A 19,029-nucleotide genomic window follows, 5' to 3' on the forward strand; every position below is an offset into this window, starting at 1 on the left:
CCGTTTTATCTAAGTTGTCAGATTTATTGGCATAATGTTTATCATATTACTTTATTATCCTTTTACTATCTGTAGAATATGTATGTGAAGATACCTCTTATTTGAAGATGTTATATTTTCATTAAAAAGAAAACTTTCAAACTTTCATTTTTTTCCTTCTTTGATCCATGGATTATTTAGAAGCATGTTATTTAGTTTGTAAATGCTTGGGAATTTTTCCAAAGATCTTTCTGTAATTGATTTCTAATTTAATTTCATTGTCTTCAGAGAACATATTTTGTATGACTTAAATACTTTCGAGTTTATTGAGACTTATTTTATGGCCTAGAATATGGTTTATCTTGGTAAATTTTCTATGTGTACTTGAAATGAATGTGTATTTTGCTATTTTTTGTTTGAGTGTTATATAAATGTCAGTTCAAGTTGAGCTGATAATGTTTGAATTTCTGTATTCTTAATGATATTTGATGTGGTGCTATCAGTTATTGAAAGAGGGGTGTTGAAATTTCCTACCAAAATTACCTATTCTTCTTTGCAGTTATTTTAGTTTTGCTTCATGTATTTTGAAGCTCTGTTTAATAACAGACCTAATGGTCCACAATCATTTAAGATTGTTATGTCCTCTTGATTAAGTGACCCCTTCATCATTAGGAAATGACCTTTTTTAAACCTAGTAATTTTAAAAATTGAAATCTACTTATCTTTTGCTAATAGCACTACTCCATCTTTTTGGACTAATGTTAGTATGATGTATTTCTACCTTTTCACTTTTATTTATTCTTTCCCTTTTTAAATAGCTTTATCAAGATATATTTCAATAGTATACAATTCACTCAAAGTGTACAGTTCAGTGGCTTTTAGTGTATTCACAGTGTTGTGTGATCATCTCCACAGTGATTTTTAGAACATTTTCATCACCCTGGAGAGAAACCTTATACACATTATCAGTGACACTTGAATTTTTCTCCAACCCCTCCAGCCCTAGGCAGCCACCAATCTACTTTCTGTCTCTATGGATTTGCCTATTTATATTTCATATGAATGGAATCATACAATATGTGGTCCTCTGTGACTGGCTTCTTTCACTTGATATATTTTATGGTTCATGTATAAGTACTTCATTATTTAATAGCTGAATAATATTCCACTGTATGACTATATCATATTTTATGTATACTTTATCAATTGATGGACTTTTTATCTATTATGAATAATGCTCTTAAACATTTGTGTACAAGTTTTTGTGTGGACATACGTCTTATTCTATTTTTGGACATATGTTTTCATTTCTCTTGGGTATATACCTATGAGTAGAATTGCTGAGCATCCTTTCTACTTTTAACCCATTTATGTCTTTATATTTAAATTGCCTTTGTTGTAGGCAGCATGTAATTGGGTCTTGCTTTTTCAAAAATCTAATCTGACAATCTCTGCCTTTTATTAGGGTGTTTTGACCATTTGCATTTTATCTGATTATTGATATTACATATGAGTCTGTGATCTTGGTATTTTCAATTTGTCCCATTTGTTTTTTGTTCCCTTTTCCTACTTTTCTGCCTTCTTTTTGACTACTCAAGTATTTTTTAGTCCATTTTCTTTCCTTTAGTAGCCTATTAGCCATAAATCATTGTTTTGTTATTTTAGTTGTCACTTTAGAAGTTATAGTATCATCTTTAACTCATTGCAGTCTACCTTAAAGTGATATTATACCACTTCACATTTAGTATGAGGAGTTCACAAAAGTATACTTCCATTTATTCCCTTCAAGCCTTTATGTTATTTTTCTTTTTTTAAAATTTCAAAATATTAAGGGGGTACAAATGTTTTTGGATACCGTTTATATTGCTTAAGTTGGGGCTTTTAGTATGCCCATCACCTGAGTAGTGTTCATTGTACCCAATACATAGGTTTTTATCTCTTCCCTCCTCCACCTCCCCCTTCTTGATTTCCAATGACCTTTACATCTCTTTGTGCCCATGTGTACCTATTGATTAGCTCCCAGTTATTAGAGATTATATGTGGTATTTGTTTTCCATTCCTGAGATACTTAGGATAATGGTCTCCAGTTCCATCCAAGTTGGTGCAAAAGATATTATTTCATTTCTATTTATGGCTGAGTAGTATTCCATGGTGTATATATACCACATTTCTTAATCCACTCATAAATTGATGGGCACTTATATTGATTCCACATCTTTGTGATTGTTAATTGTGTTGCAATAAGCATTCAAATGCAGGTGTCTTTTTTATAAAATGACTTCTTTTCCATTGGGTAGATACCCAGTAGTGGGATTGCTAGGTCAAATGGTATATGTTATTTTTCTTATGCATTTTACTTTCACATGTTATAAACCCCAGAATTCATTGTTATTACTTTTTATTAAACAGTTATCTTTTAAAAACATTTAAATAAGAGAAAATCTTATATTTCTATGTGTAGATACCATTTCAGTGCTCTTCAATTCTAGTGCTTATTGCTATCTGGCATCATTTTCCTTCTGCTAAGAGGATACACTTCAACATTTCTTATAGTGTGGGTTGCTGATGATGTTTTGTATGTGTGAATATATTTTTATTTCACCATTTTGAAAGATGTTTTTGCTGGCTATAGAATTCTAGCTTGATTTTTAAATTTATTTCTCCATTTCTTATTCTATCATCTTTTTGCTTACATTATTTCTGATAAGAAGTCTGATGTCATCATTATCTTTGTTCCTCTGTGTGTAGCACGTCTTTTTCCTCTGCAGTTTTATTTTTATTTTCTATTTATTTTTATATATTCATAGGGTACAAGTGCAAGTTTACTACATTGATATATTGCATTGTGGAGAAGTGAGGCCCTTCAGTTCATCCATCAGTGTATCAACACACATTGTACCCACCAAGCAACCTCCCATAATCCACTCCCCTGCCACTCCCCATCCCTATGATTCTCCATTGTCCATCATTCCACACTCTGCTTCCATGTGCACACATTATTATTTGGAAGCTTTTAAGATTTTTTGTTTATCACTGGTTGTGAGCAATTTGATTTTAATTTACCTCAGTGTAGTTTTCTTCATTTTTTTATTCTTGTTATTTGGCTTCTTGAGTCTGTGGTTTTATAGTTTTCACTAAGTATATTAATAGAAAAAAATTGGCCATTATTTCTTCAAATATTTTCTTCTGTCCTTTCCTCCATCCCTTCAGGGACTCCAGTTATTTGTGTATTAGAGCACTTCAAGTTATTCCACAGCTCATTGGTGCCTTTACTCTTTTCATATGTTTAGATTCTTTTTTCTGTCCCCGTGTTTGATTTTTTATGGTTCCTATTGCTGTACCCTCAAGTTAACTCATCCTTCCTTCAGCAATGTCTAATCTGCCATTAATATATGCAGTGTATTTTTCATCTCAGACTTCTCAGAAGTTTTATTTGGGTCATTTTTATATCTTCCATATCTCTGTTTAACTTTTTGAACATATGAAATATGTTATAATACCTGTTTTGATGCCCTTTGCTAGTTCTAATTTTTGGGTCACTTACACTTGGTTGATTGGTTATTCTCCTTATTATATGTTATATTTTTGTGCCTTTTTGCATGACTGCTAATCTTTAATTGGATGACATACACTGTGAATGCTGGACATTTTTGTATTCTATAAATCATCTTGAGCTTTATTTCTGAATTCGGTTAATTTACTTAGAAATAGTTTGATCCTTTGGGGTCTTGCTTTTATGATTTGTTAAGGGGGTCTGGAGCAGTGCTCAGTCAAGGGCCAATTATTTATACTGTTGAGGCAAGATCATCTTGACTATTCTACGCAATGCCCTGTGAGTTGTGAATTTTTCTAGTCTGGCTGGTAGGGAATGGTACTATTCCTGGCCCTTTGTGAGCGCCAGGTATTGTTCTCTCCGGTCCTTTCAGATTGTTCTTTCCGTTCTTTCTCCTCATAAGCATATGTCGATCTCTTCTGAATACCTGAGGGAGAGATCCTCTGCAGATTGCTAGGATTCTCTCTGTGTGCAAATATGCTTTCTGGTACTCTGTCTTATGAACTTTAGCTGCCTTTGCATCTAGACTCTCAGCTTTCACAATTCAAGAGAGTCTGCTAGATTTTGCTTCACTCTCCCCTCACTGTTCTGTGGCCTGGGAACTCCCTCAAGGCAGTAAGCCAGTGCAATTGTAGGGCTTGCCTCATGTTTTCCCATCTCTCAGGGGTCGCTTTCCTTTATTGCCTGATGTCCACTGTCTTGAAAACCATTATTTCATGTATTTTTGTTGTTATTTTAAGGATGAAGATAAATCCAGTCCCTCTTTTTATTTTGTCTGAAAGTGGAAGCCTTAATTCTTTTTTTATAAATAGAAATGTTTATTAATTTTTGTTGTCCATTTAAAATTTTTTATTGATACATAATTGTGCATTTTTATGGGGTACATGTGATATTTTATTACATGCAGCATAGAATGTGTAATGATTAAGTCAGGGTATTTAGGCTATGCATCACCTCGAGTATTTATCATTTCTAGTTGTGGGGAACATTTCAAGTCCTCTCTTCTAGCTATTTTGAAATGTACAATACACTGTTGTTAACTATAGTGACCCTACTCTGCTATTGAACATTAGAACTTACTCCTTCTATCTAACTGTATGTTTGTACTCATTAATCAGCTTCTCTTCCTTACCCCGCTGCCCTTCCTATCCTCTGGTATGTATCATTCTACTCTCTACCTCCATGAGATAAACTTTTTTAGCTCCTACATATGAGTGAGAACATAATGATATGTGTCTTTCTGTGCTTGGCTTATTTCACTTAACATAACGACCTCCCATTCCATTCATGTTGTTGCAGATGATAGGATTTCATTCTTTTTTATGGCTGAGTAGTATTCCATTATGTATATATCAGATTTTCTTTATCCATTCATGTGTTGATGAGCACTTAGGTTGATTCCATATCTTTGCTATTGTGAATAGTGCTGCAGTAAATATGGGATACAGGAATCCCTTTGATACACTGATTTGCTTTTCTTTGGATAAATACCCAGTAGTAGGATTGTTGGACCATATGGTAGTTCTATTTTTAGTTTTCTGAGAACTCTCCATACTGTTTTCCATGGCTGTACTAATTTTACATTCCCACCAGCAGTGTGTAAGAGTTCCCTTTTCTGTATATCCTTGCTGGCATCTGTTATTTTTTTGTCTTTTTAATAGTAGCCATTCTAACTTGGGTAAGATGATATCTCATTGTGGTTTTGATTTGCATTTTCCTGATGATTAGTGATGTTGAGCATTTTTTCATATACCTGTTGGCCATTTATATGTATTCTTTTGAGAAATGGCTATTCATGTCCTTTGTCCACTTTTTAATGGCATTATTTGTGGGGTCTGGTCTGGTCTGGTCTGATCTTGTCTTTCTTTTCTTTTCTTTTTTGGTGTTGAGTCGAGTTCCCTGTATATTCTAGATATTAGCCCTTTGTCTGATGAATAGTTGGCAAATGCTGTCTTCCATTCTACAGGTTGTCTCTTTACTCTGTTGATTATTTCCTTTGTTGCACAGAAGCCTTTTAGTTTGATATAGTCCCATTTGTCTATTTTTGTTTTTGTTGCCTATGCTTTTGAGGTCCTAGCCATAAAATATTTGCCTAGAAAAATGTCCTGTAGTGTTTCCCCTGTTTTCTCCCATCCAAGTACTAACCAGGCCCGACCCTGCTTAGCTTCTGAGATCAGACGAGATTGGGTGCGTTCAGGGTGGTATGGCTGTAGGCATCCCCTATTTTCTTCTAATAGTTTTGTAGTTTTATAATTTTAGGTCTTACATTTAGGTCTTTAATTTATTTTGAGTTGATTTTTGTATTTTGTATATGATGAGAGTTAGGGGTCCAGTTTCATTCCTTTGCATATGGATATCCAGTTTTCCCAGCACTATTTATTGAAAAAGGTGTCCTTTCCCCAGTGTGTGTTCTTGACACCTTTGTTGAAATCAATTGGCTGTAAATACATGGATTTATTTCTGGGTTCTCTATTCTGTTCCACTTGTCTATGTGCCTATTTTTATACCAATACTATGCTGTTCTGGTTAGTATAAGTTTGTGGTATTTTCTGAAGTCAGGTAATGTGATGCCTCCAGCATCTTTTTGTTCTTTTTGCCAAGATTGCTTTGACTATTCAGGCTCTTTTTTGGTTCCATACAAATTTTAGGATTTTTTTTATTTCTATGACAAATGACATTGCTATTTTGATAAGGATTATATAGAATCTATAGATTGCTTTGGGTAGTATGGTCATTTTAATAATATTCTTCTAATCCATAAGCATGAGATGTCTTTCCATTTGTTTTGTCCTCTTCAATTTGTTTCATTGGTGTTTTGTAGTTTTTCTTATAGAGGTCTTTTACCACCTTAGTTAAATTTATTCCTAAGTATTTTTTTGTTGCTATTATAAATGGAATGCTTTCTTGATTTCTTTTTCAGCTATTTCATTATTGCTATATAGAAACGCTACTGATCTTTTTGTTTATCAGATATAAGAGTTTTTTTTGGTGGAGTTTTTAGGTTTTTCTAAATATAATATCATGTAATCTGCAAAGAGGGATAGATAATTTGACTTCTTTTCCAATTTGTATGCCTTTTATTTCTTTTTCTTGCCTAATTGCTCTGGCTAGGATTTCCAGTACTGTGTTGAATGGGAGTGGTGAAAGTGGTCATAGTGGTCATCCTTGTCTTGTTCCAGTTTTTAGAGGCAAGGTTTTCAGCTTTTCCTCATTCAGTATAATGTTAGTTGTGGGTTTGTCATATATGTTCTTTATGGAAGCCTTAATTCTATAAAGAACTTTTGATCTTTTTTTATTGTAACCCACATACACATACACTCTGTTTTTTGGTATTTGTTTTTCTCGAACTGTGGACTTGGTGTGTGTGTCTGTGTGTTTATGCAGTTAAGCATGTTCATATACACACAAATATATACTTAAAACAAGCCTACCATGGACTGTCTGTTTTAGTCTAGAACTCTATTGGCTGCTGTACATGTTTGCTGCTGAGAGAACTGGATAATAAAAAGATTGCATTTATTAATAGAGTAGGTTATGAATAAGCCAAAATTATTCTCTTCAGTGGTGTGAATAAGAGAATTGTCTATTTTCAATGGCAGTTTTGTGCAGAGTGTTTATGATGGCACTGAAGTGAGACACAGACATGATATTAATACTGTAGAGATTTTTATCTCTACAGTATTCATCTGTAGGATACTCTACAGTATCCATCGTGGGGAAATATGGTAAAGGATGGAGGTCTGATTTGGCAGATGAAGTCTTCCCAATCCAATAAAGGAAAAAAGGCAGGTAGTTCAGTAGGAGGAAACTATTAACCAAGGCATTAGAAGCACTGAGAAGCCAGAATGTGTTGGAACAACCTAGAGATGAGCAATAGCAGGAAGCCACTGTCACCCCTAGAGCTGACATAGGGAGAAGATAGTATCACCAGAGCCCAGGAATGAGGTCACCTGGCAGCAACTAGAATCACCATGGGGACTGCCCAGTGAAACATGAGACCCAGAGGGAGGGCTTTCCAGTGGGAGCTTCATCCATGGAGAACACGTAGCCGCTACCCAAGAGAAGGCAGCTGAGAGGGGTAGAGATACCTACCTTGGCTTCTCTCTTCCTGCCACCTTCTAGTATCTCACCTGTACCTTTCATTCGATAAATCTAATTGGAAGCCACTTGGAAGGGGGTCTGAAAATGTAGTTTACAGGAATCATCCCTTCCCTCCCCTGCCAACATGTGGCAGAGCAAGAAAGGGCAGAAAATGGATCTGAGGGCACTTAAGCCCAAGACGAGCATGAAGATCCTTTCTCAAATTTAATGCCTGTTCTGGTGTGTAGTATATCCAATACCTAGACGTGATCCCGAAGGGAGAAAAAAAGCTGTGTAGTCAGGGTCAAGAAAAACCAATATTCTTATGAGCAAACTCTTGGAGGAAAGGACATTAGGTATTGAGGCACAAGCTGTAGCTGCTGTGGTAATATATGCCTGAAGTATTTATGAAGAATGGTTGTTCACATTTGAAATATTAAGCATATGCATTAAAAACCCTCACATCAGCTGTTTTGTAAGCTTATCTGTCAAAGTTTTATTGAATTATTATATATTATTTAGGGAGAGGAAGTGGTGGTAGATATGAAGACAGAAGAAAGGACACTTTTTATAGTGTAACTAACATTGTAATTTAATATACATATTAATCTTTGTAGGCAAATAGCAGGTATTACTGTAACAATGTCTTTTTTTTCACAGAACCACATTAAGAGTGATACCCTGGCATCTCCAGGCCCCTTTTTGATGTGTTAATTCAGGGAAACTGTGCCTGGGGTGGATGCTAATCTCGCTGAATTAATATTATTTGGTTTTAAAGTGATGTTTCTTCAATTTTTACAATTTCTACAATTCAAGCAGTGCTTGAAATTTTTCTAATTAGAGTTGGGTTTCTGTAAAAGTGGACATTCCCAAAGGAGTAGGGCAATTAAGCCTCTGCTGGTAAGGCGGGTCTGGCTGGCCAGTGACACAAGGTCAAGGGATGATGCAGCGTTGACCAATTTTTTCTACTTCAAAAGGCCAAATGGGCATCGAGCATTTATGTATTACAAGAACATATAAGGTAATGAAAACAAGTTCTGTCTTTGAATTATAACAACTCAGGTGAGAATATCAAGTTATTTCAAACTGATCAGAATCCTTGATTGGATATTAATACTGTAGGGATTTCCAGACTTTCTGTATATATCTGATTAACAAAATTTTCTGCAAATTGTTACTTAATATAATTTGCTTGACACACTCTTTCAGTATTTCAAATATCTAGTCCTTATAGGAAAAGGCTGTATATAAGATATAAGTACACTTGAAAAACTAATAAACAGGCCGGGCGCGGTGGCTCACGCCTGTAATCCTAGCACTCTGGGAGGCCGAGGCGGGTGGATCGCTCAAGGTCAGGAGTTTGAGACCAGCCTGAGCAAGAGTGAGACCCCCATCTCTACTAAAAATAGAAAGAAATGACCTGGCCAACTAAAATATATATAGAAAAAATTAGCTGGGCATGGTGGCGCATTCCTGTAGTCCCAGCTACTTGGGAGGCTGAGGCAGGAGGATTGCTTAAGCCCAGGAGTTTGAGGTTGCTGTGAGCTAGGCTGACGCCATGGCACTCACTCTAGCCCGGGCAACAAAGCAAGACTCTGTCTCAAAAAAAAAAAAAAAGAAAAACTAATAAACAGACTTCTAGTTTCAGCCCAGAGATGTGGCATGTAGAGCTATCATCCTTACAACAACAACAGAAAAGCTGGAAAAATTGCAACTTAATGACTTTTCTTGAACCCAGGAGAAAACTGAGATTTCAGGGCAAACAACTAACCCCAAATCAGGAGAGAGACAGGCACTACTGCAGGAAGAAATAGGACCTGAACATTTGCTTACCTGGGATAGACACTATTGAATGGCATATAAGCCAGTAAGAAGATTAAACTAGAAATTTCTAAAAGTTGGGGCCACATGTATAGGGCATTCTTACCCTCCTGCAGGCTTTTTCTCCAGGATTCCAACCAAGTACTCACAGAGAAAATCAGGAAGAATCCTGAGAAAGTTTTCCCCATGTGCTGACTGGGATAGGGCAAAAACAGCCACTGCGTAGACATATCTCATCTCCCTAAGGAACAAAATTCTACAGGAAAAAGGTTAACAAAAACTGAGGGTACTAGTGGAAACCCATTGCAGCTGGGGAAGAAGAGGAAAAACAAATTCTACTCTTGGGGAAGAAGTAAATGCCTGCTAGGCCCAGCATTACATTTGGAGGAGGATCAGGAATGCTTGTGAAGGCCACAACCCCAAGACCCATGGTCACAGTGTCTGCTTAATATTGTGAATTAATCAGAACATCAGAGAATGCCCCCATCTCCCACCTCCCTACTACCAAGCTAACAAGCATGAAGTAAAAATAACAATGGAAAAAAAGCCTGGAGAGCTGCAAGAGATAGATTCTTTCTGGGGATCAATGAAGAAATCTCAAAGCCAAGTATGAAACCCAAAACCAAGTGAGGGGAAGACACTGAGAAAACCTTGTGGCAAATGACCCTTCTCCATAAAGACAAGGTATTACTGCAGGAATTTGAAGGCTTCTGTGGCCCTGAGTGTAATCATGGAAACAAAAACCCCCAAATCCAGCTCAACTCTTGATTATATTAACACAAACTTTAACTAAAGCCTAGCAGAAAAAGGGTATGCTCATCTTCAAGAATAAAAAATACTTACCTCAGTACCTATGGTTTAATAAATAATGTCTGACTATCAGAGATAAGTTACAAGACCAAAAAGGCAAGAAAAGATAGTCTGAAGAGACAAAGCAGTCACACCAGAACCAGACTCATATATGACACAAATGTTGGAATTATCAGAGATTTAAAAAAAACTATGATTAATATTTTAAAAGCTCTGAAGGAAAAACTAGACAACATGTAAGACCAGATAAGTGATTTTAGCACAGAGATGGAAAATAAAAGAAAAAAATCAAATGCAAATGCTAGAAATAAATATAGTAATAGAAAGGAAGAATACCTTCAGTGGACTAAAAGAATCAGTGAACTTAAAGATATATCAATGGAAATTACCCAAACGGATAGGCAAAGAGTGAAATAATCAGAATATTAATAGAATATGCAAGAGAAGAATAATAATGTCAAATGGTCTAATATTCACATAATTTGATTCTCAAGAGAGAGAGAGAGAGAGAGAGAGAGAGAGAATGGGCAGAAATATTAGAAAATATAATGGCCATTTTTTCCAAAATTAGCAACAGACACCAAACTACAGATCCAAGAACTTTAGAGAATGCCAAGCCAAACTACAGATCCAAGAACTTTAGAGAATGCCAAGCCAGATATATACCAAAACAACAAACATACACCTAGACATATCATATTCAAACTGCCTAAAACCAAAGACAAGGCATTCAGAAATGGAAAAAAAAGCACTGCCTACAGAGAAAAAGGGATAAGAATTGTAGCAGACTTTTCAGTAAAAGACCATACGAGCAAAAAGACAGTGGAGTGACATCTTTAAAGTGTTGAAAGAAGAAATTGTCAACCCAGAATTCCACATTCAGTGAAAATATCCTTCACAAATGAAGAAGAAATAAAGACTTTCTGAAACAAACAAAAATGGAGGGAGTTTATTTCCAGGAGACCTACCTTACAAGAATGGTAAAGGAAATTCTTCAGGTACAAAGAAAATGATATAGGTTGGAAAACTGGATATATACAAAGAATATCAGAAATGGAATAAATGAAGATAAAATCTTAAAATTTTTTTATTGCTCTAAAAATAAGTGATTATTACAGTTCATAACAATGTGTTATGTGTTTATAGCATATATAAAAGTGAAATATATGACAATGACACAAGAATGGAAGGGAGGAATTGGTAAAATACTGTTATAAAGTCTTATGCTCCTTGTGACGTGGTCTAATATTATTTGAAGGAAGACTCAGATTATTTAAAAATATATATTGTAAACCCTAGGGAAAGCATTTAAAAAGTTAACAAAAAGAGGTATAAATAATGTCAATAAAGGTGACAAAATGGCATAATAAAAAATGTTCAACAAAACCTAGAGAAAACAGAAAAAGATGGGAAAAAAACCAAATAGAACAAATAAGAAAACAACTAACAAGATGGTAGATTTTAATCCCACCATATCAAGTTGTTGCTTTTATTAATTAATTAATTAATTATTTTGAGACAGAGTCTTGCTCTGCTGCCCAGGCTGGATGGAGTGCAGTGACATGATCACAGTTCATTGTAGCCTCAAACTCCTGGGCTCATGTGATCCTCCTACCTCAGCCTCCCAAGTAGCTAGGACTACAGTTACATGTTACCATGCCTGGCTAATTTAAAAAACAGTTTTTTTTAGAGACAGGGTCTTGCTATGTTGCCCAGGCTAGTCTTGAACTCCTGGCCTCAAGCGATTTTCCCATCTTGGCCTCCCAAAGAGTTGGGATTATAGGCATGAGCCACTGTACCTGGCTAGTAGTTGCTTTAAATGTGAAAATGTGAGTAGTCTAAAAGACAGATGGTCAGATTGGATTAAAAAAAAAAAAGAAGATACAACTGTATGCTATTTACAAGGAACCAATTTTATTTATTTTATTTTACTTTTTAAATTTTTAATTGTTATGTATATATAATAGTTGTGTATATTTATAGGGTACATATGATATTTTGATACAGGCATGCAATATGAATTAATCAAGTTAGGGTAATTGGGGTATCCATCATTTCAGACATTTATCATTTCTTTCTGTTAGGAACGTTCCAATTCCATTCTTTTAGTTATTTTAAGGTATACCCTAACTTATTGTTGATTATAGTCACTTTGTTGTGCTATCAAATATTGTTCATTCTAACTATCTAACTATAATATATTTTTGCATGCATTAACCATACCCACTTTATTCTCTCTTCACCACTACCCTTTCCAGCCTCTGGTAACCGTCATGCTACTTTCTGTCTCCATGAGATCAGTTGTTTTTAATATTCAGTTCCCTCATATGAATGAGAACAGGCGAAATTAGTCTTTCTGTGCTTGGCTTATTTCATTTAACATAATGTTCTCCAGTTCCATTCATGTTGTTGCAAATGGCAGGATTTCAGTATTTTTTTGTGGCTGTATAATATTCCATTGAGTATATGTACCACAATTTCTTTATCCATCATCCATTGATGGACACAGGTTGATTCCAAATCTTGGCTGTTGTGAATGGTGCTACAATAAACGTGGGAGTGCAGATATTTTAATATACTGAATTCCCTTCTTTTGGATATATACCTAGCAGTGGGATTGCTGGGTTATATGGTAGTTCTATTTTTAGTTTTTTGAGGAACCTCCATACTGTTTTACATAGTGGTTGCACTAATTTACTTTCCCACCAACAGTGTACAAGGGTTCCCCTTTCTCTACATCCTCACCAGCATTTGTTATTGCCAGTCTTTCTGGCAAAAGCCATTTTAATGAGGCTGAGATGATATCTCATTATAGTTTTGATTTGCATTTCTCTGATGACTAATGATGTTGAGCATTTTTTCATATACATGTTGGCCTTTTGTATGTCTCTTTTGAGAAGTGTCTATTCAGATCCTTTGCCCATTTTGTAATCAGATTTGATCTTTTCCTGTTGGGTTGTTAGAGCTCCTTATATATTCTAGTTATTAATCCCTTGTTAGAGTAGTAGTTTGCAAATATTTTATCCCATTCTGTGGATTGTCTAAGAAACCCACTTTATTTTTTATTTATTTATTTATTTATTTATTTATTTTTGAGACAGTCTTGCTCTGTTGCCCGGGCTAGAGTGAGTGCCGTGGCGTCAGCCTAGCTCACAGCAACCTCAAACTCCTGGGCTTAAGCAATCCTCCTGCCTCAGCCTCCCGCGTAGCTGGGACTACAGGCATGCGCCACCATGCCCAGCTAATTTTTTTCTATATATATTTTTAGTTGGCCAGATCATTTCTTTCTATTTTTAGTAGAGACGGGGGGTCTCGCTCTTGCTCAGGCTGATCTCGAACTCCTGACCTCGAGTGATCCACCCGCCTCGGCCTCCCAGAGTGCTAGGATTACAGGCATGAGCCACTGCGCCCAGCCGAGAAACCCACTTTAAATATAAAGACACAGATAGGTCATGCTAAATGAAAGAAGTCACGCACAGAAGACCAGCTACTGTGTGATTCCATTTATAACAAATTTTTATAAAAGGCAAATATATAGAAACAGAAAGTAGATTAATGGTTGGCTGGGGTTGGGGATGGAAACAGGTATTAACTGTAAATGGGTACCAGGGATCTTATTAGGTTGATAGTGGTGATGGTTGCATAACTTGGTAAATTTACTAAAAATCATTAGTATACTTAAATTGAGAGTGAATTTATGGGATGTAAATTATAACTCAATAAATTTATGTTTTTGAAAAAATGAGCATAGTGATATGAAACAAATGACTGACCATTTTGGCCATTCTTTATAGAATAGTCTTGACCTGAAGGCTTCCGGGTCATTAATAACTCCTCATGTTCCTGCCATCACAGGGAACATCATGGACCTGTCAGCAATTAAGCAACAAAAGTAATGAAGATTTACATAAGAAAGTGTGTGTGAAATAATGATATTCCCAGATAAACAAAAACTGAAATTTTAAAGTCTGTCCATTTTTGCTTCATGTGCTTTGGGACTCTGTTTCTAGATGTGTCTATATTCATAATTTTTGTATCTTCTTGATGGCATTATGAAGGGTCTTTTTTTATAATATGTCTTGTCTTAAAGTTTATTTTATCAGAGATTAATATAGTTACTCCTGTGCTTTTATGATTAATGTTACCTGGCGTATATTTTCCCATCATTTTATTTTCAGCCTATGTGTGTGTGTGCACAGGTGTGTATTCTTGCGTGCATGTGTTTTAGTCTATAGCAGTGGTTCTCAATTGGGAGCAATTTAGCCCCCTTGTGACATTTGACGACAACTGGAGAAATATTTGTTTGTCACACCTGCATGGTGGCTACTGACATCTAATCAGTAAAGGCCACGGATGCTACTAAATAGCCTACAATGCACAGGAGCATGCCCAGAACAGGGAATTATCCAGCCCCAAATTTCAGTGGTACCAAGGTTGAGAAACCATAATCTAAAGTGTATCTCTTTTAGACAGCAGATAGTTGAATCTCAGGTTTTTTTTTTTTTTTACCAGTGTGACAATTGCTGCAGTGTTTGGTCCAGTCATATTTAATGTAATTATTATATAGTTGGATTTATGTCTGCCCTTTTTGTTATTTTCTGTATGCTTCATATAAGTTTTGGTTCTTTGTTATTTTTTCACTGCCTCCTCATGTGAGAGAAAGATATATATTTCTAGTACACAACTTTAATTCCTTTTGTTGTTTTTTCCACTATATGTTTGAGTTATTTTCATAGTGGTTGCTCCAGGGATTACAATAGCCATTTTAACTTAGTCTCAATCTACTTTAGTGTGATGCTAATTTAATTATAGTAAAATGTTAAAAGTTTCTTTCATTCTAGCTCCATTATCACATCCTTCCTTCATGCTAGTATCACAAAATATATGCCATCTATATATGTACAACCCCAACAATATAGCATTATAATCATTGTTTAATTTTATGTCTTTTTAAATGTTTAGAGAAGAAAAGAGAAAATGTATGTATTTATGCAGTTTTTTATAGTTACTTATATTTTTACATTTTCTAGTACTCATAATTTCTTTGTGTGGATTTGAGTTATTGTCCAGTGTCATTTCCTTTAGGCCTGAAAGACTTCCCTTAGTATTTCTTGTGAAGTAGGTCTGCTAGCAGCAAATTCTTTGCTACAGATAGTAACAAATTATCTTTTTAGGTTTATATAATGTGTATATCGCCTTTAATAATGTATTATTTAGTATTGTCTATTTTTGCCCTTCTTGAGTCATTTTTTTACAAATACTTAGCTTTTGAGCAGGTAATACATTTACAGGGTCTACATATAAAAGCAGATTTAAAAGGGACACACTGAAAAGGTATACCCTACCCATTTTCTCCATTTCTCCTTGACATTGTAGTAAACACTTTTGTTGGTTTTCATTCCAATGTTTGTTTACATAAATACAAGCCAATGCAAATATATGTGCCAATTTCCACCTTTTCTCTCACAAATGGTGGTATACCATGGGTTCTGTACTGAACCTCATGTTTTTCATTTAAGTTGTCCTAGAGATGTTTCCATATTAGTACAAAGTGTTGCTCTTCATTCTTTTATTTTATAGGTATTCCATTGTGCAGATGTGCCATAATATAACCCTTTGTTCGTGGGCACTAGGGTTATTTCCCAACTTATGGTAATCAAACAGTACTGCAGTGGTTACCCTTGAACGTCTTATATATGTATGGGCATATCTGTGGGATAGATTTCTAGGAGTGGGATTGTTGGATTAAAGGATAAATGCATTTACAATTTTGGATGATATTGCCAGATTCTTTTCATAAGAGGTCATATCATTTATTTTACACTCACCAACTATGTATGAAAGTGCCTGTTTCCCCACAGTCTTGCCAACAGTGTGTTATCAAACTTTTGGATTTTTGTCAGTGTGGGGGAATGATGTCTCAGTTCTATTTTAATTTGCATTTCTCTTATAAGTAATGATGAATATCTTTTTAAAAGTTTAAGGACTGTTCGTTTTTTTTCCTGTGAATTGGCTACTTATTATTCTTTGTCTGTTTTTTTTTCCTATGGGCTCATCTTTTTCTTGAATCTAGGAGCTTTTTGTACATTAGGGAGATTAGCCTTTTATCAGTGATGAGTTGCAAATATTTTTTTCAGTTTTTCTTTTTTTACTTTGCTTATTTATTTTCCCCCTCTTAGAAGTTTGTCATTGTTGCTATTAAGTAGTTAAAATTTTCAATTGTTTTTTAAGATATCTGGGCTTCATCATTAGAAAGGTGCTCCCCAGATGGCTACCTAGTTGTCCCTACACCAAAGACTAAAAAGTCCATATTGACCCCACTGATTTGAGATGCCTTCTCTATCATATACTAAATACCTATATGTATTTCTGGACTTTTTGTTCTGGTCCACTGGTATGTCACTTTTCACAAATGAATACCATAGTACCAAGCATTATGACCCTTAAGAGTATATTTTAAAATCTGGTAGGGCTAGTGCCTTCTCATTGCTCTTTTTTTCCCCCTGAATTTTCCTGGTTCTTCTTGTTTGTTTAGTTTTGCATATGACTCTAGAATCAGCTTGTCTAGTTACTGTCCAAATGCCTATGGGAATTTTATTGGAATAGCATTGAAATTATGAGTCAATATGGGAGAATCATTTTTATTATGCCGTTTCTTCCTATTCAGGGACCTCCTGTGTCTTTCCATTGGTTAATGCCTTTTGTGTTCTTCTGGAGTGTTTTTGAGTTTTTTTTTAAATTTTGTACATTTCTTTAGTTTATTCCAAGATATTTTATATTTTTGTTTCTATTGTAAATAAGGTCTTCTTGTCCATTATATCTTTAAACTGTATTGTTGCTCTGGATTTCCTTTATTTTCTTTTTAAAAAAGATTTTGCCTAGCCACATTATTTTTCATTTTCTTTACTCTCATTTTAATAGCCCAGGATATTTCCTGAAAATTTTCAAGTGGTTTTTACTATATCTCTGCTTTGTAATGAAGTATTTTGAAAATTAATGTGAGAAATTGAAATACTGAAAATGTATTAGGATTTCTAGTGTAAATTCTGGTAATGGAGGGTTTATCATAAGTCCTCGAAGGCAGTGATGATTGAACCGCAGAGTGTATTTTGACATTGGTTTAGTGGAGGCTGGCTGAGCACAAATCAGAACTTGAAACCCTGAAAGTTAACATATTAGCCACTGAATAACTATTTTGGCTAAATGTTGAATGGTGAGTGTTAAAAATCAATATTTAGCTAGGACCAAACCAAAATACTATTACTTAGAATGAACCTCTGAGTTAAATAAATCTGAAATTTGGTCCAGAAGTATATAATTACTACATTTTTTTTTGTGGGTCACAGTCTCACTCCATCACCCAGGCTGGAGTGCAGTGTCATCATCATAGCTCACTGAAGCCTCAAACTCCTGGGCTCAAGTGATCCTCCTGCCTCAGCCTCCTGAGTAGCTTGAGACTACAGGTATGTGCCACTGTGTCCAGCTGATTTTTAAATTTTTTGTGGACACAAGGTCTCACTGTGTTGCCCAAGCCGGTCTCAAACTCCCGGCCTCAAGCAATCCTCCTACTTCAGCCTCCCAAATGCTGGGATTACAGGCAAGAGCCACCTCACCCAGCCTAATTACTACAATTTTATTAAAAGCATCAGGAGTCATAGTTTTAAAGTTTGACATTACAAGGCAAGAGATAATTTCTCAGTACCATCAGCTGCTAGATTGCATGTGAGTTCATTAGATTGTATGTGTGTGATACCAAAGAGGTAAATAAAAATTAAATACAACTCTAAAAGTTTGTTTTATTGATGTTATAAATGCTAATACACCAAAAATTCCACAAAGATTAAAATTATGTTATAATCTAATATCTATTATTCTATCTTTGTACTTAAATTTTTAGATATTTGTTGGCTTAACCAGATATGTTGTTTTTCCTTATTTAACTGTTGCACCTTCATTCATTAATTCACTCAACAAATATTCACCGTCTATTTATCTATTTATTTTTTATATATTCATTTTTAAAAGCCATGTTTATTGAGCTATAGTTTAAATACAATTCATTCCTTTTAAATATACAGTTCGATGAGTTTTGACACTGTGTACACTTGTGTAACCATCACCAAAATCAAGATATAGATTTGGTTTCAATTTCTGTCCCCCCAAAAAGACTTCATTAACTTTTGCAGAACATGCCCTTCTCCTAACCCTCAGCTCTTGGCATCTACTGATCTATTTTCTCTCTATATAGTTTTGCTGTTTTTACAACTTCGCATAAATGAAATCAGATATTGATAACCTTTTGTGTCTAGCTTGTTTTACTTAGCATAATGCTTTTGAGATTCATCCATATTGTTGTGTGTTTCAGTAGTTTGTTCTTTATTTTATTGCTGAGTAGTAGTCCATAGTATGGATGAATGGATGAATCACAGTTTACTTACACATTCACCATTTATTGAACATTTGGGTTGTTTTCAGTTCTGAGGTATTATAAATAAAGCTGCTATGAACATTTGCTTACACGTCTTTGTGTGGGCATGTGTTTTCATTTCTGTTGGATAAATACCCAACAGTGAGATTTCTGGGTTGCATGGTAAGTGTATGTTTAACTTTATAAAAACCTGGCAACCTTTTTCAAAGGATCTGAACATTTTGCATTTCTAGCAGCAGGATATAAGATTTCCAGTTGTTCCAAATCCTTACCAATTTTTGTTATTTAGGAATTTTTAATTTTAGCCATTCTAGTGTGAAATGGTATCTCATTGCTAGTCTAATTTGCATCTACCTAA

The 19,029-nt window shown here is 35.0% G+C and overlaps 1 protein-coding gene across 2 annotated transcripts in view; it reads left to right on the plus strand.

Moving 5' to 3' along the window:
• The window catches only part of SLC9A7 (solute carrier family 9 member A7), a 160,638-nt gene that overhangs the window by 19,866 nt on the left and 121,743 nt on the right, over positions 1 to 19,029 (plus strand). The window lies entirely within an intron of this gene.

Source organism: Eulemur rufifrons, chromosome 30, assembly GCF_041146395.1.
Source record: "Eulemur rufifrons isolate Redbay chromosome 30, OSU_ERuf_1, whole genome shotgun sequence".
In the NCBI taxonomy this organism is placed as follows: Eukaryota; Metazoa; Chordata; class Mammalia; order Primates; family Lemuridae; genus Eulemur; species Eulemur rufifrons.